General features: G+C 41.4%; 1 long non-coding RNA gene across 1 annotated transcript; it reads right to left on the bottom strand.

Moving 5' to 3' along the window:
• Nucleotides 1-6,954: 6,954 nt before the first annotated feature.
• Nucleotides 6,955-26,732, bottom strand: LOC102554981 (uncharacterized). The gene is made up of 3 exons (XR_354725.4): nt 26,617-26,732; nt 24,210-24,423; nt 6,955-7,743 (listed from the first exon to the last, which is right to left on the bottom strand). It is a non-coding gene; the product is annotated as an uncharacterized LOC102554981 (long non-coding RNA).
• Nucleotides 26,733-27,175: the final 443 nt, after the last annotated feature.

Genomic DNA, 27,175 nt, shown 5'->3' with positions numbered 1-27,175 from the left:
ACTACAGAGTGGGGTAGGACTGAGGAAGGAATACCAGTGAATAATATAATTGGGGAAAATAGGGAGGAGCTCTCATTGAGGAGAGGGAAGGGAGGCCAATACAGTCAGAGAAGAAGGAACAAATAACACCAAGAGTCTTAAGGAGTCATTTTTTGTATTTACTTAAACATACACACATACATACTAAAGATTAAGGATATATATTTAGAAATGTAAATTTAAAAATATATGCCACCTGGGCTGACAATGCCCCCCACAGGAACCATGGACTCTTATTCTGTATTATTGCTTTTGGTTTTGGTTTGTTTTTTTTAAATTTGTCTTCTGTTTTGTTGTGTTTTGGTTTGGTTATTTTTTGTTGTTGTTGTTTTCATTGCTGTTATTTTTTGTTTGTGCTTGTTTTTGTTTTTGTTTTGTTGTTGTTTCTGTTAATTTGACACAAGCTAAAGTCATTTGAGAAGACGGAACCTCAATTAAAGAAAATGTCTCCACCAGTCTGACCTGTGGGCAGGCTTGTGAGGCACTTTCTTGAATAGTCATTGAAAGGGATAAGCGGGGTTGGGGATTTAGCTCAGTGGTAGAGCGCTTGCCTAGCAAGTGCAAGGCCCTGGGTTCGGTCCCCAGCTCTGAAAAAAAAAAAGAAAAAAAGAAAAAAAAAAGAAAGGGATAAGCATAACCCACTGTGGGTTGTATCTTCCCTGGGCAGGTGAACTGGGTTGTTTAAGAGGCAGACTGTGTAAGCAATGAGGAATGAGTCACTGATCAGTTTTTCTCCAAGTATCAGTTCCTGCCTTCAAGTTCCTGCCTTAAGTTCCTGACTTGGCTTTCCTTAGTAATGGCATATAAATTGTAAGCTAAAATAAACCCTTTCCTCCCCAAGTTACTTTCAGTTATGGTATTTTAATCACAGCAAAGAAATCCTAACTAAGACAAGTACCTAAGAAAATCCCCCATATCATGCATGAGAAACCTTTGCTTGGGTTATTGGTGAGGATGTAGCCCAGACAACTCCACAGACAATTTAGGTTATTGATGTTGCCCTTGCATGCCTCTCAGACGTTGGCACCACATACTTAGGACATAGGATTTGGATTATTTGAGGTAGATCTGACTTGAAAGCCTAATTTATGTGGTCTGGCCTACATAGTACCAGAAAGTATTTTGCATGCTGCTAATAGAGGGAAACAATCAAAGCCTTATTTAGCTGTGATTCCCACAAATTACAACAATGCCCAGAATGGCAATATAACCCCTAAAGTACAGAGTACAATAGTCACATATGTGAGCAGAAACCAATAGCTTCTAATTGAACTTATGGTCCACTCAATAGGAAGGAACTGAAGCCTGATACTGAAAATCTAGCCAACTATTAAAGGGTAGTGAGGTCGTGGATCTACCCCCTACTACCCTCAGTCTACTAATACTACTACTAATAATTATAATACTACTAATAATAATTCCTAAGTACATTCTAAAACTTACACCCACAGATAAGTATAGCTCTCATTCCTCCTCAAGGAAGCTTCTCTTTACAGCACACAAAGACCATCACAGAAAACCAAATATTCTTATGGTATCTTCATCCAGCCCCAACTACTGGCCATCTTACTGTCCCTCCATCAAGACATTTTGCAGGTGTGGGAATTCATGTCCTGTGGACATTTCAGTCTCCCTGTGAAGATCTTGACTGTGGGATCTGGGATCTGAGGACCTGAGAGAATGGGGCCGACTATAGACTAAGTCTGTCAACAACCTTACATCAGTTTCAGTATATTTTAGAACACAAATGTAACAAAGAAAGCAATGATCCAAGGAAGGTTGTCTGAGTTCAGAAAAACATGTAGGTAAATGCCAATAAGCACATACCAAATAATAACAGAGAAACCCTTTCCCAGAACTTTTTCAGGATGGAGCAATTGAAACACAACTTCCTGGCATGTACTATAGATTACACCTTGGAAAGCATGAAACCAAGGCAGAGGCCATATGCAAATTTAGGCTACAGTGACCAGATTGGGTTCTACAGCTGTGTTCTTACATCCAACAAGAATAAACATGCCTTATGAATGTAAATGTTTGTCCCAGGAGGCATGGAATCACATCCAAGAGCAATCCAGGGAACATAACTCACCTGAGGTACCTCTCCTGTTTCCTGGAACCTCTCTTAACAGTTCCCCACACATCGTTCACCATGCGTCCTTCTTTTGACCATGTATCAACAATGTCCTTCCTTGCTTTCTATCCCCTGACATGCACGTACACATGTGCATAATACATACATGCGAATCCATTCATTCTCTTTTCACATGTCCTTGATGACATCTGATTTAGGCACATTTTTCCATCATTGGCCTCTTTTACTTCTCTATCTCTCTATGCTGTCACACCTCCAAGAATTTACTTTCTGTGCTTCACTCTGTGGTACTTCTCCTATGAAGCAGAGAGTTCTACCCTTCTGTATATGATGCTTCCCAGTAAAGAGCTGAGGCCTGGGTGCACAAAAATGCCCAGAACATCCTGCTACAGGAACGGATGATCAAAATTTGGAAGACATTTTTGGTGTCTTTTTGTCAAGAGCCAACAATCTGGAATTTACATACTACTACATCCTTTCTCTGCACGGACTGCATTTCAGGCTAAATTTAAATTGTCTTTTTTTTTGTGGCGCACTCTGGACCACACTCGCCATTTACTACATTGTCCCCACAGAATAATAGATCCCTAAACACCAGGCCGACAGCCTCCAAGCTGACTTATGTGACATGATATAGTGTTACAGGGCTCCTTCCCCATGATCCCTGGCTGCATGTATGTACTTCTATGAGCCATAAGCCAGGTGTCTAATTCAAGCTCTCTTCTGATTAGCTGCATAAACTGGAGCGAGTGCCTTCATTCTTCAGTTTTTCTGTCTATACAAAATGAGGTTGGTATCACGTGGTATCTGATATTCTCTCCAGCAAGACTATTACATCCTTTCAAAAGGCAGTAAACCATTTTTTTTGGCAGAATTAGAAATTATCTCATTAACCCTTGATTCCATGGGACTTACTGAGTTACTTTAGAAGTATTAAAGTCTGCACAAGGAAGAGTGAGAGTGTCCCACAAACAAGCACCTAGACCCACCCTAACTCATCTAACCCCACAGAGTTCTCAGACAGAGGGGACGCTAGTGGTTCTCTATATAATCTAATCCTGGCTAGTCAATAACCTTGCTTAGCCACAGAACTTGCCTTGAACCAAATAATGCGCATTGTAACATTCAGTTTCTGCAGAGATTCTGCAGGTCTGGGTTTGGGTGATGGTGGATCAGGCTTCTGTGTGACTTGCGTTCCCATTTATTCCATGTGCTTTGACTCTGGTTCTTCCTGATCCCTGGATCTGAAGAAAGACAGAAGAATCTGTAGGACTAACTGGAGTGTTGATGAGTGGAGCTGGGACAAGCCCCCAAAATGGTGGAGTTCTTCACAACACACAGGCAGTAGGTTAGACCTGGCTTGAGTAAAGCAAACCTGGTCACCTTTTGCTTCTTCTACGATATTAATGCTTCTTTACAGAAGAAAAGCAAACTGACTCAAATTCCCATAAAGTTGGGAATTCTTATCTTTTTATGGCTAGATGGTTGTTAAACTGTAAGACCTGAAGAGATTTTCGTTCTAGGTGCTGTGCCCCAAATCTAGTTCTCATGAAATTTTTTCTTCAGAATGTATTTCAACGAGAGGACACTTGTACGTATGTTTATCAGTACATAGCATCTCCTCCTCTACAGGGATGAATGTGCCAATTTGATACATGTATGCAATGTACCATGTTCAAATCATGGTTATCAATATTCCCAGCTCCTCAAATATTAGCAATTTGTTAATGATACAAACTTTTATGCCTTTAATTTCTGCTTATTTTGAAATACTTCATGGATTGTGGTAACCAAGTTACCATCCTCCTGTGTTGTATGAAAGTGATTTCTGGTCACTTTCCATGGTTTGGCCTCCTGTGACTGACTGTTCTTTATTCCATCCTCCGTGTCCTTGCCTGCCTCTAGGGGCCACTATTCCACTCTGTTCTTCTGAGATGGACATTTTAGGCTCTTAAAATAAGTACAAATGGGATATTTGTATGGGCATGTATCTTATTCCATTTAACTTAGTGACTTCCAGTTCTATTCATGTCATTGCAAATGACAGTATTCATTCTTTGTTTTGGCTGGGTATATAGGCCACCACATCCCCATAAACTGTTGGTCTGTTGATGGGCACTTTAGTTGACTCTCCATATGTTGACTGCTGTAAGTAGTTTTACAATAAATACAACACTGCATACATCTCTTTGATGTATGATTTCATTTTCTTTTAATGTATATACCCAATAATGGGATGGGTAGAATACTGGCAGCAAAGACCACAAAAGTAAAAACATACAAATGAAAGTGTGCCAGACTGAGGTATCCAGCAAAGGAGGCAACCAGCAGAGCTAGGAGACAGCCTGCAGGTTTGGAGAATATATTTGTAAACAACATTTGTAAGCCAATTCAACAAGGGGTTCAAAGAAAGACAATATGAGGAGCTTAAGACTTTAATATTATCCATTAAGAACAAATAAAGATCTGAGTGGACACAGACCAGAAGTCAGACAAATGATGAGTATACCTCATCACAAGGGAACTACGAGTCAAAAGAAGCATGAGACATCACCTCACTGCAGACAGGGTGACTGTTACCCCGAGGTCAAAACAGGTGGGTGGTGGGTGTGGAGAAAGGGAAGCTTTAATATAGAGGGTGTGGAGAAAGGGAAGCTTTAATATAGAGATGGTGGCAATGAAAATTAGTGCAGCGGTCATGGCAGAAAACTGTATGTAGATTAGTCAAAAAATAAGTGTAGAATTATCATAGAGAAAAGTAACTGGGGAATCCCAACGATGACCAGTTACAGTCAGATTCTTTCTGCTACTCTGCAGGTGCTCTGCAACCAAGAAAGAGTGCTGTAGACTCAACAGCCAGAATCTAACAATGCACTCCATATAATATTGTTGGAGGAAGAATCTGTGGGAGAGACAAGAGGGGATTTAGCTCTCATGGAGACAAAAGTAGATCCTTGGTACATAATAGTTCCCTAGAATCCTGGGCCTTTAATCCGTTTGCCCCATAATCATCGTCTTCTTTAGGCCTGGGATGTGCAGGCAACCACTCTACTAGGTAGATGCACTCCCAGCCTTCTTTTCACTGTATTACTTTGTAACAGGGTCTCACTAAGTTGCCCTGGCTGGTCTTGAACTCATTCCATAGCCCAGACAAGCCTTGAACTTACAAAAAACCTGAGTAGCTGGGCATTACAGGCCTGGGCCATCTGTTCTAGTGATCTAAATTTAGTGATTTTAAAATCACTCCCATGGTCACCCTTGGAAAGTTTGGGGGAATTAATGGTGAAGATAATCCAGGAAATCTCCCTTAGAGCGTCAGATGGGAGAGGCAAATGCCTGCTGTGGGAGCGTGTGCCAATCGGATGGGTTTCTTTCCCTCCCAGACCTTCCTTGGTGTCTTTGCTGTTCAGCACCATGTTTCCATCTGCACATCAGGCTTACATCAGAAAACATACAGCGAGAAGTAATTGTGAAGAACTACTTCACGAGATTCTGCAAACACAGCTAGCACAAACCAGGAAGAACCACCGACTTCAAAGCTGTCTTAACTGTAGTTGACAGGATCAGTTCCTTCCCCAGCTGGCTTCTCAGAGACACCTTGAACTTATGTGCTGACAAAACACCCTGGGTTCTGCAGCCCAGTTGTACAAAGTGCCACTTTCTGGGCATGGGTTGTTTATACTTGATGTTCTCTAAGTTCAGCATGTTAACCAGACACAAGAGAGGGTGGAAGGATATAGAATGGAGAAGAAGGTTGGCCAATGGACCTAAAGTCACAGTTGAATGAGCGTGATAAGTTCTCGTATTCTTCTATACCATCCACCCCAAAATAACATAAGAGAACTTTCTTGCTAATGAAATATATCCCAATTAATTCTACTATGGTTACTAGATGTATTCTATGGGATTCAGGTCATATAAAATATGGTGAGTTCCACTTAATAACTTCATGGACATCGTGTTTTAATAAATATTTCATAAGTGCTTAAAATCATGAGTATTTTACAATAATTGGTGATATGTCTTAAGATACCTATTAATATTGGCTCAGATTGCTATAACAAAACAACACATACTGGATGCCTTAGGAATAAATATTATTCACAGATCAGTAGGGGAGGAGTTAAACCCATGATCTATGCAGGCATATCTGGGATCTGGTGAGAATATTGGGGTTGATCTGGTACTGCTATATATTCAAATGCTAAATTCTGTACCCCTAGACCTGGTTGTCCCAAGACAAGCAAATTTTCATATACATCAGCTTTTTTTGTACAAACCTTGTTCCCCAAGTTAATTGGTCAATAAAAAGCTAAAGCCTGTGTTTGAGCAGTAGAGAGAAATAGGTAGGATTTCCTGGGAGGGAAAAAGGAACTCTGGGAAGAAGAAAAAGGAGAGGAAATAGAAGTGACTGCAAGTATAGCTAGCCATGTCTGGATGGGGATAGGTGGTCAGGTTAACATAGATAAGCTAGTTCAGAGTCTGCCTAGCTAAGGCCTAAGTTTTGAAATAGCATAAGGTCTCTGTGTGGTTATTTGGGAAACTACCTGGTTAAGAAATAACTGTCACTGTATTAATTTCCAACATTAACTAATTTATACATAATAATAATAAATAATAATAATATTTTTAACATGAGAATCCTATAGCCAGGATTTCAAACGGTTGTCTTTTTGTGTGGCCTTACATAGAGGGGTGCAGCTTTTTGAGACATTCATGGTCTTTTCTAATTGTTTTTATCCCTCTAGGGCTCCATCTCTAACATTTGCACATCAAGGATTCAAATTACAAGTTTTGGGGATATATAAACATTAATTCTCTACAGTTTAAAAATATTATTTTGTCATAAAAGAGAGGTCTGCTTAGTTACCCTCCCATGATTATAAAATCGCTTGTTACTCCCTATCAATTTTCTTCTCAATGTTTGGGGACTGCTTTGGAGTTACTCCCTTAAGTTACAGGTCTGTACTTCAGGGCACATGTTACTTTAAGATATTTCTGATCATCACCTTAAGTATTTTCTTTGTCCCTTGACTGTTGCTTACTTTTTCTATTGCTTGTGGCATGTGGCTTTTGACCTGTGAACTCTGTTTTGTGTCTCCATGGTCTTCTGATTGCCCATGCCCTCCTTTGTCCTACTAATCATAGGGTGACCTTACCCAAGTACCTTCAAGGGCAAGGAACCCTCCCCCAGTATTGGAAGGCCCTCTTGTAAGTCTATTCTCAGCATTCCTTTAGTGTCCTTTTGTGTCTAGGACTTTTAATTTAGTTTTTCTTTTTTCTTTTTTTATTTCCCTCTCTGCTAAAATTTACCACCCAACCTCACACAGCATCCACCATTTAAACACAAGAGGCATAAAACGTGTCTGTTCATATCCACATTGTCACAATGCCCTCTCCTGCTCTGCTTCTGTGGAATTCTCGTCATTACTTGCCTGTTTGCCTTTTTGCAGATTTTCTTTTCAGTTTTTGTCTTGCTTTATGCTCTGGTTGAATGTCACGTAGAGCCTGAGGTAGTTGTTTTGCCTGGAAGCGGGCTGCCTTGCTTTCTTCTGTTAGCCAGGTTTGACTCCATCCCACTGGCAGAGCTTTAAGGATTTGTTGGGACACTGAGCAGTGAATCAATGACAGTGTTATACTTGAGATCACAAACCAGACACATTTTCTACTTACTATTGTTCATGTTTATCATCTTACTAGGAATTCTAGCTAGAAAAGTTATTTACAGTTGCTATGACTTTGTAAATGAAAATAGAAATACTAAAGATTCATTTCACTATTTATTTTTAAATAAATTTGTGTGTCTATATTCATGTAATGATGTGTACTAAGAGAGAGGTCAGAGGATAACAAGTTGCAGGCCAGTCATGACTCTGCACTCAGACTCTGTATTAGCGTCATCTTCCCAAAAGAAAATATAAATTAAAACATTAAACTAGAAGTTGCTGACATTATAAACGTTATAAAATATAACATTATATTTTAGTCAGGAAAAATAAATTAAACTGAAAAAAAATCTTCAAAAATAGCAACAAAAGAAATGTTAGCCACGTTCTTTACAATAAACCTAACTCCAGAACAGCAGTTCTCAGCCTATGGGTTATAACACCTTTGGCAAAACTCTATCTCCAAAGATATTGACATTAAAATTCATAACAGTAGTAAAATTACAGTTGTGAAGTAGGAATGAAAATAATTTTATGATTGGAGGTCACCACATGAGGAATTGCAGTAAAGGGTCTCAGAAGTAGGAAGGTTGAGAACCACAGCTCTCGAGGCATGCAAGTATTTATTTAAAATGTTTTACTTTTATTACCTTTAAGATTGTGCATGTGTGTGTGCCCGTGCACATGTATGTGTCTATGTGTGAGTATGAGCACACAAGCACAGTACCCACGAAGGTCAGAGGAGTCAGATTCCACAGAATTGGAATTATATGTGGGTGTGAACTGCACAATTTGGGTACTGGGAGGCAAACTTTGGACCTCTGCAAGGACAATGCATGCCCTTGACCTTCAAGCCATCCCCCTAGCCTCATATGCAATAATTCTATAAATTAAAGTATTAAATTGTCAATTTAAAAATTCAAATATGCAAAGATGTATCTGTCTCAGTAATTGGAAGCCTTGGTGTGACTAAGATCTTAACACCCACCTTTATGTAGACATTTAACATTACCTCAGTTAAAAATGTCATGTCTCATCACGCGCGCGCGCACACACACACACACACACACACACACACACACACACACACACACACACAATTCCCAGACAAAATCCACTTAGTAGAGAAAGGGTCTGTTTTGGTTCACAGTTTGAGGGTAGAGTCCATCACCACATTTACCTTGCTTGAGCCAGGGTGTATGTTTTTATTGTTCTCTGCTGGGTATGGCAGACTACTAGTTCAAACCTCCTCTTGTCTCCATCTCTTATCTCCCTAGGTATGCTGGGATTACAGACAGTTGGTCTCTGAATCAGTCTTTAATGTGGGTACTGGAGGTTTGAACTCAAGTCTTCTCACTTGGTGGGAAATTAGTTTTATCCTCTGAGACATTTCCCTAGCCTTGAGTGAGCATATTTTAAATATGTCAATAAAAGCCCCTGCCCTAAACATGAATTGGTTCAAATTCTTAACCCCAAGAAAGCTCTGCATGAAAGCCATGATAACAGCAGGAAAAGATGAGCCCAGAATCAGAGAGACTTTCCCAATTCTAAGACTGATACATTGCTCCTCCTGGAAACCTGGAAACCTAAAGAAACTGTTAAGTGTGTGAGTAACAAACAACCCAGAAGAGAGAATTGGACCAGGCAGCTGTGCAGCATCTGGGAAAAGAGGGATGCCCAGAGATTGATGATACCTCTCTGCTGCAGCCCCCAACCTGTGTAAGCTGCCCACCTAGCCCTACCTGTGGCTTGGATGTAGTGCCATTGGAAACTGTGAGGAAAGTTTGTTGGTCCTAGAAAGAAAAAGCATGTGAAGGAAAGAGTGTGGGCACAGAGGGTATGGAGTCTTGTTACAGGAGTTAAGTTGTAGAGCCATGCCTTGGAGCAGGTTTAGGCTGGATTTGAAGAGCTTGGGGGCTAGGGTAGGGCCTGGAGAAACTGTGGGGCAAAACTAGAACTATTGCAACCCATCTGTATCCTGGCGAGTGACTCTGGCTGAGACCTGAAACTGTCATTTCATAATGGATTCCCCAGAGGACACACTCTTGACAAATAGGTCCTCCACAGTGGAAAAAAAATGACCTTTAAAAAAATTGCTCTAGGAAGCAGGCATGGTGGTATGTATCCGTAATCCTAATACTCAAGAGGCTGAGGCAGAAGTCTTATAAGTTTCTGGCCAGCCTGAATTACATATCAAGTTTTAGTTTTAATAAACCAAAAAAAGGGAAATAGAAAAGAGAAAAGAATAGGGGAGAGACAGAGGAGGGGGAGAGAAGGGTGGAGAAAGAGGGTAGTGGGAGGAAGAGAGAGGGAAATAGAAAGAAAATTTTTAGACTAGACTTGTGACTGTGTTCTGGAATTTTTCGACACTCTGCTACTTTCTGAACTCTAAGTGGAAATGGAAGTTTCAATGCAGGAAGGGATAGACTGGAGATGTGACATCTAACAGGTAAACTGTACTTGGAGGAGAAAAGAAAGCTCAGAAGTGAGGCTGCCTGAGAAGGGACTGCAGGGTGAGTGGATTGCTCAGAGCATAGGAGGGAACCTTCCAGCAACAGTGGCAGGCAGCAGCAACCCTGCATGGCACCAGCATCTAAGCACTGGTGGAGGCCAGTAGGCTGGATGGCTGGAGACCCCAGGATCTGGAAGTCTGAGGACTGGAGGAAGCTGGGAAGGCCAGGACACAAGGCCCTGTATCACAGACCCTGGCAGAGTACTGAGTCTGCCTCATATCTCTTTTGGTTAAAGTACAGAATAGATATTGGGCAAAGAGAGCTGGCATAGAAGAGGCTGAAATCCCTCAGTCAGAGAAGCATGAACTCTGGAGGAGTTAACAATACTTGAGGTAAAATAGAGATTGGAGGCTGTGAGGGAAAGTTCACTGACCTGAGAAGAAAAACATGGAGGGTGAGGGGAAAAGGGTGTGCCCAGAGTGTTTGGAGCCTTGCTACACCAGCCATCATTGCTGCACAACATCCCTAACCCATATTGGATGTCTTCTTTGTCCTACACACTTCACTTCTATGCATGGTTGAATTCCTCCTCAAATGAACATTCATGGGCAGGACACTAGGATTCTACCCACTTACTAGGGTGAGGACATAGCGCTCCACCACCATTGCTCACCATAAAAGAACCTCATACTTAATTTAAAACATTTTAGTAGCTACGATTTATTTTAATATTGTATTTTATTTAATTCAGTAGATGTAAAATGCCATATTAACATTTGATCTAGATAAGACGATCACTGTGATATGTCTTTCCTCTTTCTATATGAAGGCTTTTAAATCCAGCATGTCCACTGTACTTACAACACACCACAAACTGTGTGCCAACTTTTTTTTAGTAAATTCCTATCCTAGTTTGCTTTCTTTTTCTTTGCAACTTATTTATCTTATGTATATGACCGCACTGTCCTTGACACATGAGAAAAGCGCACCAGATCCAATTACAGGTGGTGGTCAGCCACCATGTAGTTGCTGGGAATTGAACTCATGACCTTTGGAAGAGAAGACTGGGCTCTTAACCGCTGAGCCATCTCTCCAGCCCCTGGATGCCAACTTTTAAAATCAGAAATAAGATCCTCTGCATTTGAATCTTGTACTTTAAAAAGGCAAGTCATATCCCCAAGCTGGTCTGTACATGTCTATGAGTTTTCCAACAACCGAATGGAGCCTAACCTTTGTGTTTAAATTAGATAAGGAAAACTGACCATTCAGGTTGGGGCACAATTGTGGTAATAACAACACACAGATAGTAGCAGCTACATGAGACAGTTTGGCTCTCAAAAGCTAACTACACTCTCAGTCATTAATCATGAGTAATAGTGTGAGACTTGAGCTAAATCCGTACAGCAGACAGCCTTTGTTCCATGTCTCTGACAACTTTTCCTCAGGCACCCCAGCCATTGGCAATTTGTTCTAGCTTGTGAGTGTCTCTCTTTCCCATACTTCAAGATGGCTCCTGGCACCCCTGTCTGAAATGTGATCTTCTCTTCATGCTAGTATCTAACCTCAAGTGCTCATCTTACCACAAGTGTAGCCCATGTTACCCATATGGTATCACAAAGGCCTGGTGCTTACATGAACGGATAATATAAACCAATGGTTTATTGTGTTTGATGCTTTCTTCTCTACATGAACGGATGCTCTCTGAGGGTAGACTTGGTGCTTACTACATCAGCTGGCACACCATAAATAATGCATATTTAATATGGATAATGCATCTCTAGGTATGCCCAGAGGATAAAAACAATAGGTAGCAAAGGTGCCATCCAGAGAGGTTAAATAGGCTAAGTACCTTCATTTACATCACTGACAGGGCAAAGCTGGGGTGCTTTAGAAAAGCAGTTCATATGAGCATTCCTATGCAGATCTTGCAATGAATGGCCCAGAGATGAGAGCTGAAACTGGATTAAAGTGCCAAATGTATTTTGTTAAGCTCAAGCAAGAAACATATGGTTCCAAAGCATCACATTGCAATGAAACCGCAGCTAGACCCAGTAAAGTTCAGATCTGCATTTGTCTAGATAAATCTCTGGGATTCAAGAACAACATTCAGAGCTTGCTGGTGCTGAGCTAGACTGTGAATCTCTGCTTATAACATTCCTGGCCCAAGAGGAAACCTTCCCAGGTGGGCCAGCATAACTGGCCTCAGTGGGTTTTAGAACCTTAGTGACTCTAGAAGATATGGGGTCTTCCGGAGGTAGGATGATGCTTTAGGCCCACTCCCTTTGACTCTCTGATTTTGGGGGACATCTTTCCCCATTTCTTCCTTCTTCTGTCCTTGCCAGGGACAGACTCTAGACAAGCTGTTCACCTTGAGTCCCCACCCAACTTTGCCTTTGGTTTTGTTCCTCAGGTAGAGTTTTTCCTCTTGACTGTATACCAATCATCCTCTTCTTCCTTCACCTTTTGACACTATTATTCCTACTGCTTCCAGATTTATTTCCTTGCTGATACCCCTAAATCTAACTGCAAGAGGAATTCTCTTAGTCTTCCACACTTCCCTTCTGGCTTGCCCAGAACCAAAGGGAAACAGGCACATGTCTGCTCATGTTTTGCTAAAGTCTCAAAAAAAAGAACAAAAACAAAAATTAACTATATAAAATTCCCAGAAAAGTGTCTCTAAAAGTACAGTGAGAAATAGTAGCTGCCATTAAACTCAATAAACTTTTCTACTTTAAAAGGGCCTGGGAGAAAGCATGCACATGTACACGCATGTGTGCATTTGTGCACGTGTGCATTGTGCGAGAGAGAGAAGAGAAAGTGACTGAGACAGAGAGATACAAAGACAGAGACAGACAAAGACAAAGACAGACACAGACCCAGAGACAAACAGCAAGGGGAGGCAGGGGAAAGGAACATTTCAGCACCTTGGCCAGAACCATGTAGCATGGCTCAGGATCTGGAGCTCTCCCATGGCTGCCTCTGAGCACCCCAAGAGGAACAAGCGGTTGAGTTCTGCTACATCCACTCTTCCCAATTCCCATATGTCCTGCACTGTCTGGGACAGACCGATATCAAATATTCTGCCCCATTTTCACAACATGCTTCAGACCATATGTCCACATTTATGTTTAAGGAAATACTGTAACCATGTCTTTACAGGAAAATAGGCCTGATGCTTTGGGGCTCTTTTCTCCAGCATGGATCCCAGAGGAAGATACTCTCATCCTCAAAGGAAGCATCAATTAATAACCAACCACCAGGCTCACAATTGTACTGGATAGGAACAATGGCTGCACTGCCTACTGGGAAGTCAGACCAGAGCAGCTCTACACTGTCTCTGTTGGATACATAGAGATATAATACATAGATACATAGAGACTGTGTGCTTGTGCATGTGAGATTGTATAGGTGTGCATATGTGTGCATGTGAATCTATGTATATGCAAGTATATGTGTGTGCATGTAAGTCATGCTACTAACTCCAATTTTGCTCAGCTTGCAGTGGAGACCCATCTTAAAACTGATTTAACTCCATGTGTCCTATAAAACTGTGTTTGTTGGTTTGCTGTTTGTTGTTTTTTTGTTGTTGTTGTTCTTTTTTTCGGAGCTGGGGACCGAACCCAGGGCCTTGTGCTTCCTAGGCAAGCGCTCTACCACTGAGCGAAATCCCCAACCCCTGTTGGTTTATTTTTTAATCTTCTGCTTTTAGCATTGGTTCATGAAAACACCTAGCACAGCCTCCAATTTATCTTGTTTCCCTCTATTCTGTTTTCATAAGGAAGGAAGTATGCTTTAGAAATATTACAAAGGAGGCCATAGCAATATATATAGTATCATGCTATACATATCTCTTTGAGTTCTGAAGGTCAAAATTTAATAGAAGGAGACAGTTATGTCACACACCAAGGATTCCAGCATTCCACTGGGGCACACTGACCACCTAGGAAATGCACACTCACAGATAAGCGCAGAACCACCATCAGGCTATCATTCAAGTACTTCAAAACAAGATTTACAATCTTGTTCAAATGAGGTGTTATAATTTGATAAATTTATATCTCTATGTATCGAACAGTTTCTTATTAAAGGAAAGTTGAAAATCTGATAGATATAATCTAATTATAATATCTAATTACAGAATGAAATAAATCACTAAAACCAGCTTAATGAGTCTTGAATGCTAATTAATATTCAAGCCAAAAGCTGAGGTTTTGACATCCCATTCATGCGGGGAGAGCTCTGAGCACAGGAGCACATGGGATGTTTTGTCACAGTGAATTCTGAGGGCTCGCTTGGCCCTTCTGTATTGTTCTGAGTGCAGAGACGGTGCAGCTTCCTTAATGATGGCCCACATCCCTCACTGAAGTAACGAGCAGGCCCAGGGGTGAGTCTTAAAGATACATTCTCTATGATTAAACTGGCCGGGGTATAGAGGTGAGGGGTAATTTTAATCAGTAGTATGCTATAAAAAATGCCTGGGTTTTATCAGATTAGATATAAAGGATTGCCTGCCAGAATGGTGATGGGGTACTGTAAGCCAAATTCAGACACGTAACAGTGAACACTGGTGGCACTCCTACAGGTATGGCCCAGTGCCTCTCCACTGAGCACCCCCCACTGTCCAGTTCCTCTCTCCTAGCCCTGCTTTCCTCTTGTATAAGCGTAGGTGAAAGTGCCTTACCTCTGTGAGAACTAGAGCAGCTGATAGTCCTTAAGCACCAGAGAAGCCTGGCATTCGTTAAGTGCTTGTCAGACACCTTGCTTCCCGGTCTCTGCCGTGACTCTTACGGCCCAGACTATGTTCTGTTTAACAGAGGTCCACCTGGCAGTCCTGCTGCCCACTGACAGTATGTGCTAGCGAACCAGCTCCAAACATGGCTGCATGAAGAACAGCAGGAAGATTGGCAGAGACCTGGCCACACACTGGTGACTAATTGGACTTGAGCTGGAAGAGGTGGAGGCACCCTACTCCCTCAGCACAGCCACCACTGGACTTGGTCCAGCACTGCTTTTTCAGAGAGCCAACTGCATCAAAGGCATCATTATGGTGACACGGATCTGTCAGGAAGGAGCTTCTGAGCTCCACTCCAGCTTGTCAAGAATTCCAGAGAGGCACTGCCTTTGAAACTTGCTGAAACTGGATCTAGGTCACATGTGGCAGCAGCCATGAAACCATTCTGACCCACCATTTGCACAAACAGCATTGCTGTACCTTGGCTGGATGTCAGCCTGGTGCAAGTGAAACACACAGAGCACATCTCTTCAGGCAGTTTGTCTACAGAGAGTAATTTAAAGAAGGAGTTATATGTGAACCTCCAGGAACTTAGTAGCAGGAGCCATTCAGTTACTACATCATCAGCCATTCAGTTACTACAAAACTACCCATGACAAATCTAATACTGGATTGACAAGAGGGCAGAATGAAGATGAACACTCTCCTGAGTGGCCTTAGACACAAAATGTCACACTGTTGAGACCTGTGATAGAAATTATATTTAAACATATATACATGTATGTGCTTACACACCTGCAACATAGATGAGCGGTGATTTGGGAAGGGGATGGGTCCTAGTGGAAGGGAGAATAAGGAAACAGGAGAAAGTAATGAAAGAAAAGGAAAATGTGCCCAAAATAGAGGTACCTTAAAATGCCACTGTGGAACTCGCCACATTGTAATATATATTAATTATATATTAGGTTACATCAATTATAAATAATATATGTATATATTATCTTCAATAATATATTAAGGTCTGCAAGATGACTCGTGGTTAAAAGTGCTTGCCATATCAGCTTGAGGGCCTGAGTTTGAATCCCCAGAAACTGTGAAAAGTCTGACATGTACTGAAGCACCTTTAGTCCTAGCACTCCCATGAGGAGATAGGAGGTGGAGACACTACAATCCCCAGAAGCCTGTGGACCAGGTAGCGTGGTATAGACCCCCAAATCCAACAAAAAAGAGCCTTCCTCGAATAAAGACCAACACCAGAGGTTGTCCTCTGACTCTCACACTTGTGGTTTGTCATATGTATACCCATGAAACACTCTGCATGTGCACACACCTAAATATGCATGGGCTAGGACTCTACTTCTAAAAAATCTTGAAATTAAAATAACACGGGGCCCTTTCTTGGTTATTAATGAATACTTGAGTGGGCGTGGTGGAACATGCTATTATTATAGCACTTGGGAGGTGGAGGAGGAGGTCCAGGTAAAGGTCATCCTCATCTACACAACAAGATTAAGCCAGCCTGAGCTATAGAAGACACCATCTCAACTAAACAAGAATAAAAGAAGACTCAGGAAACATAAAATAAAAGGGAATGAGGCCCATGATGGCGGCTTTCTCTCTGTTATGCTGTGGAAATAGCCTGCCCAAGGTTTCTGTAACCTTCTGACTTGGCCAGTCAGAGGCCAAGCACCTTCTGTAACAGGTACAGATCTGAGTCGCAGTGGAGTCTGCTGAAATACAGAGGTTCTGGTGTCAGAGGGCAATGAATGGGATCAGGGACACAAGGTTGCAAATAGAAATATAATCAGCATATTAAGAAACACAAAGGCACTCCCAAGAGTGGGAGTGAGCAGAGAGCTGAAGAAAAGGCCTGCAAAACTGCAGGGTCACAATGTGTGGGACCGTTTATTGGACATTTGCATACATTTGTGAACCTTGCCTTTTCTGGTGAAAATTCTAGTCCTTATAGGAAGCCTGGTGAGGAAGGGTTTTGTCTTTCTCTGTGAACTATTCCCTGAGTGTGATGTGTTTGATGTGTAAAGCCCATGTGGGGAATGGCTTCCCCTCTCTGCTTCCTGACTTCTTTCATTTAATCTTGATACGGTCTCCAGTCTTTCTTCACCCCCCACAATTTCCCAGGAGTATTGTTTCTGGATAACTTGCCTCCCTTCAGGTAAGCCTCCTAGCTCTTGTCTCCATGACTTTCCTTTCTAGTTAGTCCCTTTCTCATGAGACCCTGAGTCTATTCACTCTTCCTTGCCCACTGAAAACTGTCTTTTTTTCATAATTTCTTCTCATTTTCATCATTTTCTCACAGTTCACCTTGGATAATTATATTCACCCAAAGCTTCAACCATCACCTAAAACTAAAAACCTAAAACATCTGTTTTCTACAATTGTCATACTATAGCATAGTTATTTATCTGTTTATTTCCTTTTGCAATACTGGAGATTAACTCTGGGTTTGCATATTCTAAGCAACATGATAAAATTTTAAGCCTATTGATTAAATGGGTTAAGTGGCCTCTAGACTCAGAACTCCAGGAACATCCTAGATATTTTGTCCTCTTCCTACACTGGTTTCTCTGCCCCCTGATTCTGAAGCCCAGAGGGCCACATTGTGAACTGCTGTGAGGCATTTCCTTCTTTTGTGTTGAGAACTGTCCTTGGATCCCAGTACTTCCCCCGTCCATGACAGCAACACTTTTATACGTGGACTAACTAGAAAGGAAAGCATTCTTTTATCTCTGTCCGTCCAATCACCTTTGTAAAGACCAAACTTCTCCCAAGTCTTTCTAGAAAAGAGGAAACTTCTCATGGAAGCTTACTGTGGTCAGGAGTGGGGACCCCGCTCTGCCCCCATCACATGAGGGAGCCACTCCACCTACACTGGCCACAGGAGGAGAGCCTGTGACCACTCCCCTCTGCACGTGCCCTTCTCTGAGCCCCTCCCAGAGCCCGTGGTGCCCTGTAAGCCTGAAAGCAAACACAGCACAGGCACCAAGATGGCCTCTACCCTTTTTATCTGCTAACACAGCTGGCGAACCCTTGGCAGCAAGCATCCATTCATCCCCTGCCTGCAGCCTGATAGGAAGTCAGTTGGTGCTGGATTGATTAAAAATCAAAATAAAATGTAATTTAAAATAAGAACAGTGTGCTTTATTTATTCAAGAGACCCAGCAAGCAACCCTGATGTCTTACAGTGCAAAGGTATTACCCAAGACTTTGCTTTTCAGGGAGAGGAGCCATCAGAGGGTGAGAAGGTACTGCTCCTCACCCAAGACTTCAAACTTCAGAGAGAGGGGCTGTAACAAAGAAGTGAGCAAATAACCAAAAAAATAATTTCCTTTAAAGGAAAAAAAAAGATGCTAGCGGAAGGGACAAAGAGGACCATGAGAGTGAACAAAGAGGAAGAAGAAACAGACACTCGGGGCAGGACCTGCTGAGAAGGCCATGTCCTAAGAGATGAGACGGGGGTGTCCACTGAGCTACCCAAGGGAGGAGCAGCCCACGGGAGCATCTTCCTGCAGAGGCGGAAGAAGGCTGGACACATGGGTCAGGCTTTTTAAATAGCAAAGGGACCACTGTGGGAAGCAGCTTGGTGTGTGCTGGCAGGCATGGCCCACCAGCTTAGATGCAAGTCAGCACATCTCTGACATAGGAGCTACTGGTCAATTATTTGAGAAGGCTCTACAGCCTAGAAGAAAAATCATCATATCGACAATAATACATCCAGTAAACGGGGAGCGAGGGAAAGTTAATTCACAGCCAGCCAAGACTCACAAATTAGAAGGAGGAATTGTTTTTGCATGGGAAATAGACAAGTTAAAATTTACATAATACTCACTGTTGGCAAACTATTTAAAGAAGTGAATTATGGCATATCTGTAAGATTAAATCCCCACGAGCAATTACAAATCACACAGTAAAGGAAAAATTAATGCGGTAAAGTGCTCACTATATAATGTGGTGATGGAGGAAGATGGCTCAGTAATATATACTGGGTCTTTCACTTGTTCAGATATGTACTATAGGGTGTGGAAAACAAAGCTCATTGCAGTAGGAAAAATAAATACAGTTCTTACATCAGGGCTTGTACTTTTTATCATTTTGTGGTTTTACCAGGCAGATTGTTGTAGTTTTGATAGCCAAACTGAAAGCAATTCTATTTCAGAGGAAGAAACAGAAAGCTATGAAACTGAACCCAAAATCTACATTTTTAAGATTAAGAGAGGTCTCACCTGCCGCTGGGAAAGGAAAACTTTCATAGCTCTGCTGGTCAATTTGGAGTTACATGAAGCAAGAAACACACACACACACACACACACACACACACACACACACACACACACACACAGAACAAAAACAACAGTAATAAAGCCCAGAGACTCCCTCTGGTTGAAAACATATTCCAGTTATATTAGATACCAAAAACAAGAAAGAAAACCATGAATATCTGTAGGAGAGGGTGTCCAGCTCAGTGGGAGAGCATGTAGTTGTCATGTAATCAAATCTCATTTCTAAAAAAATAAAAGAAAAATACAAAATAACTCTCATTGTCTTCTTACTGGTGGAGACTGAATGACCACATGGCTATAAACATTCTTCTTTCTCCATAGTGGGAAATTAAAACAAAACAAAACAACAACAACAACAAAAAAAAACCAATTCTCTAAGTCCACAGACACTAAAGACTTGAGGAAGGTAACATGTGGGTAGAGAAGTGGTAGGGTGGGGGGTTCTGGACAGGGTGGTAGAGGAAGAGAGAGGGAGGTAGGCTCGGTATGGGTAGGTAGCAAAGTCCCAAATAAAATACCTGCATAGGATGACGTCAAAGAGGTGTCTATCAAAGTATTCATAGAAGTCCCCTGAACATTGGGACCTTGCAGGTCTCACTACGAGTATAGGAAAGTAAGATGCAATGTGTGAAGTCTATGACAGCTGAGCCATTGTCTAAACATCCAAATAGACCTTTCCATGATCATCATTTTTTTGATCACCATCCTTACATCCCCTCCAGCTCCTCTTAGACAAGGACACGGGTTTATTTTATTATGTGAGGTAAAACAAGAGGTTAAAGGAGGGTAGTCTTTTAACTGTCACAGTAAAGACAGTTCCCATGATAATTAACTGTTTAGCCACTGGAATGTACAGTGCAGATACATGCACAAAGCAGGAGACTGGAGGATTCGTCTCTGTTGGAACTGTCTGGCCCTAGCTTCATCCAAGTGCATTCAGGGTCCTGAGATGAACGACTAACAGTGTCTTGGGTAAACCAACCCACAACTGTACCAAGGAGCTGTCCAGTCTCACCCATGTTTTCCAAAGCCTCGGTCAGCCTGAGTTCTAACTCATTACCAGAAGATATGTTGGGTTTTGCTCAGCAGATAAACCCAGTTTCCAACACAAAAAGAGAGTTCAGTGGAAAAAAATACAATTGCTCGGTATGGAGAAGGTAGAGATGACACAACATGGAGAAAGAAGACTTAAATTCCAGCACTTTAGAATAAGAAAAGATGTCACACGTGTAAAAGAATGCCAAGAATGGGGACAAGAGGACTGGAGACACACTGAATTAGTAAATGTCAAACTAAGTATGGTCTCCACATCTGTCTCCTGATAGGCAAAGCACAAGAGAATTTATTAAACTTTCTCAGAGACAGACATGAAAAAAGTCAGTTCCATATGAGAGATCAAAACTTGAAGAACAAAGTCCTTTATGCTACATATTAACAAAGGACCTGCCTTTAATTTTGGAAAGGAAACTATTTCTATGTAGAATTCTGTACCTAGACAAATTGTCAAATGATTGTGCAAGGAGGGTAAAAAGAACTTTAAAAACAACCCAAGGACTCCAAAACATTGGCGATCGTGTCTTTTTTCCATAAAGTGACATTGGCAGCACATACCTTTAGTCCAGCCCTGTACAGGCAGAGACAGGCAGTTCCCTATGAGATTGTAGCCAGTCTGGTCTACATAGGGAAAACCAGGCCAGCCAAGACTGCATAGTGAAACACTAGCTCAAAAACCAATCAACCAAAAAGACAATAGGAAATGTATAGCAAAGAAAAATGAGAATTACTTAAGAAAAAAATGTAGGAGACAGTGACCCTAGCACTGAAAAGATGTGTAGGCTGGGTCTCTATGTGATAGGTATAGGAGGTCAAATCAGAAAAAAAGCAAAACAAAAAACAAAAAACAAAAAACAAAGCCAAACCAAAACAAAATACATGTTCTGAGCAGGCAGAGGACCAGGCAGGAGGCCATTGTTTCTGTATCATTTGGGTAAGTGACTAAAAGAATGACTTTTTTTTTTTTAGAATAGACAGTTGGGCGGTTGACCAGTGAAATTCCCAGAATCGATGTAGGACAGTTCTGCTGAGAGTGGGGCAAAGAGTGTTTATATAACTATGAATCAAATGGCATCCTCTCAAAGGACATGACAAGGCCCTAGCCCTGACAGCATGGCTGAAGGTATCCCTCGTTACAGACATGGTCTTTGGAGATATGCTTTGGGACTATTCGGAGGAGACAAGCATCTGTTCATCTAAGTTAGGCAATTAAGAACAACAAAACAACTCAAGTTTTAAGGAATTGATAGTTTGCTGGGATTACTTTCAGGACCATAGGTAGGGTACTGATCAAAAGCATGGATGAGTCAAAAGTAGCTACATCACACGAAGCCCACCCCAGCATGGGTGCATGCATGGAAGCTGTCCTAGAGCTCCAGGACTTACTGGCTGCTGAGTCAGGTGGAGTTTCCGTTCACAGAAACTGTGTTTATACAACCTAGGGAGGATCTTTGTGAATCTTTTATCTTATGACTTCTTGAGCTTCCTGGATCCTTGTGAGTTCCCCCACCCCCAGGAGGTGAAGTTTTAATTAGAGGAAACAGTTACACCTTAAGAACTGGTCATGCTAGGCTGAGCTCATGATTCAGTATAAACCGCATCCTCACAGAGTGAGGAAAAACAGAGTGCATCGCCTCTTTCCATCCATGCCAGCATGCACCACAAGACAATCAGCAAACCTCCAGAGGCATCAGTGGGGGAGAGGAGAGGCCACCCACAAGTGTCAGAGGGGCAAAGCCCTGCTGTGACCTTAACCTTGGACATCTAACCTGAAAGTTTAGACTTAGTGTCTACTGATTTCACTGCATAGTTTGTGACATGTTCTTTCCACGGTCCCAAGAAGTGGTCATACAGAACAATCAATATTTATCAATCTAAGTATTCTTTGTTATAACCTTGTTAAAAGAAGCATATAGAACCAGGGGCATAAAACTGTTTCCTCCTTATCAATACAATATACCTATGAAGACTCAATTTGTCAAGAAATACCTGTGTTACTGGAGTATCCAGTCTGCAAAATGCTTTATAGAAACAAATGTCAGAATAACAATAACTCCTTTCATAGCTAGTATGTAACTTATTATATGCTCAGCAATATCATAAATGTTTTGTGTCAAATCATTTGTTAATTAACTCAGTGGAGGTATTTATTTATTTATTTATTTATTTATTTATTTATTTATTGAGATTGGGTTATAAGTTGTTCAGACTGGCCCCACATTTGCATGCCTCCTGCCTCAGCTTCCCATAAACTGGGATTAGAGGTGTATATTATCACACCAGAACTATATGAGATCATTTCTATTATTATTTATATTTTTCATTTAAAAGAACCCCAGGCAATTGCTTTTTAAAAACTAAATAAATGACATATTGACACATGGACAAAACCCAGGATACATCAGAACCAGAGTTTATGCTGGTAACTATGCCAGCAGATCAATTCAAGACAAGTGAGGGTATGGGGCAATAACTAGGAATACATTACCTCCAAGAATGTTTGTAAATGATACCTGTACTTTCTATAAATGAATCTTAAGCTACAAGTGAAATTTTGTATTATCAAACTGCCCTCTAAAGTGGAGTTTATGTCATATAGAGATGTACTTAAACAAGAAACCACTGGGAGTCAGTAGCATGGCTAATGGCAGAATGTGCTCCCCAAAACAGGGATAAAGACATGCAGGGATCTGGGGGGCAGGGTGGGGGTAAAACCTCTCCTGGCTTTGTGAGTATAGTGTGAGGTATGAGGTTTACATTCCTAGCCAGATCCAAGCATCCTGCAGAGCTCACTGAGGATCTGTCTTCTTCCTGAAGCCCACATTACCTGCACTGTGAGGGTGACTATCTCCATTCTCTTTGTGGCCATCCCAAACAATAAGTGAGGGATGAAGCTTATTAACAATTCACTGTGCACTTAAGAGTAACCAGTGCAGAGTCTGAAGATTCTAGTTGAAATAACATTTTAGGAAATGTTCATGCTGCCGCCTCTTTCAACTGTGAGGAGTATAGACAGGTCTTAACTTACAGTACTCTACCTCACAAATCAGTGCACACATTAAATAGCAAGTAAAAATTAGATTAAAAAGTGTCATTGGAAATGACACAGCTCATTCTTTAATTATCGACCACTTGGTGACCCACATTCTTATTTATTTGACTTAATTTCCTTTTTCAAAAAATGCTAATAAATTCTGTGTTGTTTATCAGCAAAATTAGCTGTTAGTCTTCAGAAAGCTAAGCCTTTCCTGTTTCTGTGAGCCCACACGTCTTTCTCTCCAAAATTAGATTAATAGTAGCAATTTTTCCTATATGATACTTTTCATATATAGCACACCCTGAAAGCACAGGGTTATGAGCACACATTCGTTATACTATGACAGCATTGGACAAATACCTTTCTTATCATGTCCAATGAATTTTAACCAGATGCATTTCTTCCCATTGCACCTCCTCGAACTGAACTTGTAAGCCTCTCCCTCAAAGATGCCACTGTCCCCACTGGCTGGCACAGCTTCACAAGGAGAAACCAACGCTCTGTGTATTTCTTTCTCAATGTTTCCCATCTTCTTCATTTCTGATTCTACGTGTGCACATATTGCTCTTTCTCTGACTGCTTATTCAGGGAACCATGGATGCTCTCATCAAACTCTGTAATTGTCTGGACTCTTGACTCATCCTTCATGTGACCTGGTTGGGAAACACACCCTCATGAATGATTTGTAAGCAGGATGAATCTGATTGCTTATTTTGTTTTGACTGTTTCTTTGTCTGCTTTCTGTTTTTTGTTTGTTTGTTTGTTTTTAAATAGAAATAGAATGAATTGTAGGAAAGGAAAGATCTAGAAACCAAGAGAAGGCAAGTGACAACTACCTACAACTGTGCTCCTTCATCAAGAGTCATTTTGTCTCCTAGGATCCTTGGTCATGTTGCTGCTTAATAGAAGTGCAGGATAGGCGACAGCTACTGGCATCTAGTAGGTGCAGGTTATAGATGATGGTGAACAGCCCACGATGATGAAGCAGCTTTGGAGAGCCTGAAGCCATGAATAGCCAGCAAGAGAGGTCCTATCCATGGGCCAGCAGGTCTGGAAAATAAAAGTGAGAGATTTATAAGCTTTGAGATGATGTCGTGTTGCTTTCCCTGACAACCCTACAGGGAAATTGGGCCACTCTTCAAGTTTTCTTGAAGTTGGAGGCACCTTTTTTTTGGTTGTGTCACTGTATTGAGACAGACATTAGGGAAGGTCCAGGTCATTTGTGGGCTTACTCATACAGCCACTACTTCTGGCTTCCCTGTGTAAATTTCTCTTACTTGTGAATAGTGAGTGGAGGACAGGGATAGTCCCGATGAATTTCTGTGATGTGACCAGTGCTCCAGGGGCAAACTTCATGAAGTCACTGAAGAACAATACCTCATACATTTTAATGCATGACATCATTAAAAAATGACAGCATTTAAAAAAAAAACAATGGTAACAATACCCTGGTGATTGTACTCCGCAAGGTAACTTCTAGATTTTGGGAGGTTGTGTCCTGTGCAGCTGAGCTCCACCACTGTGTCAGACTATTAGTGTTGATCCCAGGTGGTGTGCCTGAGATGACCCTGTTTGCTATGGTACATGCTTTTATTATTTCTAAGGCTTATCTTTGTTTCTGAGGGTCAAGAAAATTCTAATCTAAACTTCCAAGGAAATGCATTCAAAGTATTGCATTAGTATATATTTGTAGAGGACACATGAACTTTATGGTATGGCAGTGTATACTTTTAAGTGGTAGAGGGCTACAGTACTTATGCTGACTCTCCACCCAGCTTCATATCTCTACTTCTAGGCTGTAATGTCTCCAGTGTTCTTAGGTGTGTATCTCTCTCCTTAATTTAAGTCACTTATGATGTCCATGGTCCTTTTGCCTGTGGTGGGTCATCTAGTATGGTCTTGATCTTTCAGAACTGAGATGTGGAAAGGTATCTCTGAAGAAGACTTAGCCTCTTTTTGCCAAAAGATTCTGGGATCATGGGTTCTTATTCTTCCTAAGAACTCCAGGCTGTCTACTTAGAGTATCTTTAATGATAGTCATCTGTAGCCATGGAAACTGGTCAAACACATGGTCACTTCACAGACTAAGGAAAACCCAATAATCCCTTAGATGTCTGGATTCTCCAGAGTATGTTTAGGAACACTGGAGGTCCCAGACTTAAGGAGCCATCATTCTGATGAAATTCTGCCCTGTGAAGAGAGCATTGTATTTGCTTTGAATTGAAGTTTCTGTTCCCCGTTTTCTCCAAACTAAGTAAATGAAACAACTGTATTCGCAGAAGCTCTATGTTACATTCCAAAAGAAATGCTGGGCTTTTTCACTGTACATCAGTGGGTCAGAAAGAGGAAGCCATTCTTCGTTGTTCTAGAAGAAGTATCCAGTCTGGTTTCACCTTCAGCTTGACTCGCTTGATTATTTTCCATTTCAAAGGCATCCTGTTCAGGTTCAGTGTTCAGATTTTAAGTATCGCCATCCCTTGGTATCCATGTTACTCTGGTCCTTGGCTTGTACTCATAGATCCTGCATGGATTTGAAAAGCTAACCTAGTGTCTATATAGTTCCTTTAAACATCACATGGTCTTTAATAAATAATTAAGGACCCAACTGTATACTCTAATTTGCATATAAACATGGCCCTTAGTGAACTGGCAAAGTAAAAATATGATGAGTCATTACATTTATGTCATTCACTGAAAGTCTAATGCAGTTTCCACCATTATTGGCATTTCATATTTGTATAGTGTTTGGACATGATAAATGAATTTTGTATTCATTTAACAAATGACATTAACAAATACACAACACTGCTCCAGACATCAAGGGGAGTGGAAAATACAAAACTGGAGTAACTAACTCAAATACAGTCAGATAAAAGTTATAATGAAAAGTCTCATGTAAATGGAGATGCCAGCAGCCATATCCCAGGCACTGGTGAAATGCTAGCTGTCTTAGCCAGGGTTTTACTGCTGTGAACGGACACCATGACCAAGGCAAGTCTTATAAAGACAACATTTAATTGGGGCTGGCTTACGGGTCTGTTTATCATCAAAGCAAGTACATGGCAGCATACAGGCAGGCATGGTGCAGGAAGAGCTGAGTTCAACAACTTCATCTGAAGGCTGCTAGTGGAAGACTGACTTTCAGGCAGCTAGGATGAGGGTCTTAAGCCCACACCCACAGTGACACACCTACTCCAACAAGGCCACACCTCCTTCATGAACAAGGTTTTGCTTTATGCTTACTTTGTGAGATGATGGACTTTGCGCAGCAATGAAGGACACTTGATTAATATTTTTGGTATAGTGAAGCTTCCTCTAAATAACCTGACACAATTTTTTGAATAAATGTTGAATAAATGCCCTTCTGAGAATGTCGTGGGCTCTTGTGAGGTCATAGTCACAGTCAATAAGCTTGGTCTCACTCAGAATTTGTGGCTTTGTAGCCACATATGCCAGCTGCACTCATGACGTGCTGGACTTCTGTATTACTCATCTGTTTTCCAGTTGTGTGAGCTCAGAAAATGGCCTAGGTGTCCTAGGGTGCTACCTTCCTGTGCCCGCTGGTTTAGGACAACTTGACACTAGTGAGAGTCATGTGAGAACCTCAATTGAGAAAATGCCCCTGCCAGATTGGCGTGTAGGAAAGCCTGTGAGACATTTTCTTGACCGAGGTGGGAGGGCCCAGCCCATAGTGGGTGGGACCAACGCTGAGCTTGTAGCCTTGGGTGTTATAAAGAAACAGACTGAGTGAGCTGTGAGGAACAAGGCCATAAGCAGCACACCTTCATGGTTTCTGTTGAAG

The sequence above is a fragment of the Rattus norvegicus genome, chromosome 6, assembly GCF_036323735.1.
Source record: "Rattus norvegicus strain BN/NHsdMcwi chromosome 6, GRCr8, whole genome shotgun sequence".
NCBI classification, from domain to species: Eukaryota; Metazoa; Chordata; class Mammalia; order Rodentia; family Muridae; genus Rattus; species Rattus norvegicus.
This window is presented reverse-complemented; position numbering and strand designations above follow the sequence as displayed.